Source organism: Chrysochloris asiatica, unplaced genomic scaffold, assembly GCF_000296735.1.
Source record: "Chrysochloris asiatica unplaced genomic scaffold, ChrAsi1.0 scaffold00355, whole genome shotgun sequence".
In the NCBI taxonomy this organism is placed as follows: domain Eukaryota; kingdom Metazoa; phylum Chordata; class Mammalia; order Afrosoricida; family Chrysochloridae; genus Chrysochloris; species Chrysochloris asiatica.
The window spans coordinates 37,400-38,873 of NW_006408873.1; the positions used below are offsets into that span (position 1 = coordinate 37,400).

Consider the following 1,474-nt stretch of genomic DNA (forward strand, 5'->3'; position numbering starts at 1 on the left):
CACTATCAGTTCATTTCAGCTCACTAATGCCTCAAATATTGATGTTTATAAGTTCCATTTCATTTTTTACAATTTTCCTCAATTCATACTTTGTACATTCCATGTTCCAACTATGAATGGAGGGTTACAGCTGTTTATCTTCATTTTGAGTTATGCCCTGAGGAGGTGGGGAGGGGAGAGCTGGGCCTCAGGCAGTGGGTGAAGATGCCGAACTTCTGCACTGCCCCTAACTACATGCGGAAGAGCATGCAGTTCAATTTGGCCTTCTTCAAGTTTTCGAAGGATCTGGCTAGATGCTAGAAGTGAGTGGAGAATTGCAGGAGAGCTGACTTAGAAGATAAATACTTGATCAGCTTAATAAACATTATCAGTTATATTCCCAATACTTTGAGACATCTATGAGCTGTAGAACCATACATTTTGCAAAGGCATCAGAAAACTAAAGAATGATTGGGATATTTTATTTCTCAAAATTATTTGAAGCAGGATACTTATGAAGTCATTGGGAGAGTCCTTATAGAATAGTTTTTCAAAATAATGCTATACCAACAATATTTAATCTTACCAGTCATCTGAACAACCACAGAACAGACACAGAAAACATTTAAAAGATCTGAGTGAAGGTGAAATCAGGACATTGAAACAACAACAACAATAAAAAACTCATGAAACTTCTGAACAAGAACAACAACATAAAGAAACTAACAACAGCCAACCTCAGAAACTCAGTGCCAAAGAAGGGGGTAAGGAACAGGATGAAGACATTGTACTTTTAACCCTTGAAGAAAACAAAAACAAAGAATACTTCAAAATCTTTATTTGAAAATTTGATCTTTATGGGGAAACAAAACATACCTCTGGATGGACACGAGGCTGACAAAATCCCAGAAAGTCTTTTTATTCCTGATAACTTTCAAACTTGCTAGAGTGCTGGATAAATTTTGAGGAAGAGGTTCTGAGAAAATGCTTTGAGATCACAGTGGTTAACATAATATTCTGTTCAAAAACACAGGAGAAACAGATGCTTGAGATCTGTGAGAGCTGCATTCGAGAAGAAACTCTCAGGGAAGTGATAGACTCACACTTCTTTTCCATCATCACTGGTGACATGGTATATATAAGGCAGAAACACCTGCCAGTGTTGGTGAAGTTTGTCAATGAATCTCATAATTTGAGAGAGGAATTTGTGGGTTTCCTACCTTATGAAGTTGATGCAGAAATTTTGGCTGTGAAATTTCACACTACCATGACTGAGTGCGAAATGGGGACTCAAAATGGAGTACTGTCATGGTCAGCTTACATTGTATCCAGTAGATTTTCTTGTTGTTGTTTGTAGACTTTTAGAGAATTATCCTCAAGCCATTTACACACTATGCTCTTGTTGTTGTTGTTGTTAAATCCCGTAGAGTCAGTTCCAATTCATAGTGATTCTGAACAGGGTTTCTGAGGCTGCAAATCTTTACAGGAGCAGAAA

At 37.4% G+C, this 1,474-nt stretch overlaps 1 pseudogene; it reads left to right on the forward strand.

The window, feature by feature from the left end:
- Positions 1–204: 204 nt before the first annotated feature.
- Positions 205–1,474, forward strand: part of LOC102839682 — a 2,530-nt pseudogene continuing 1,260 nt past the window's right edge.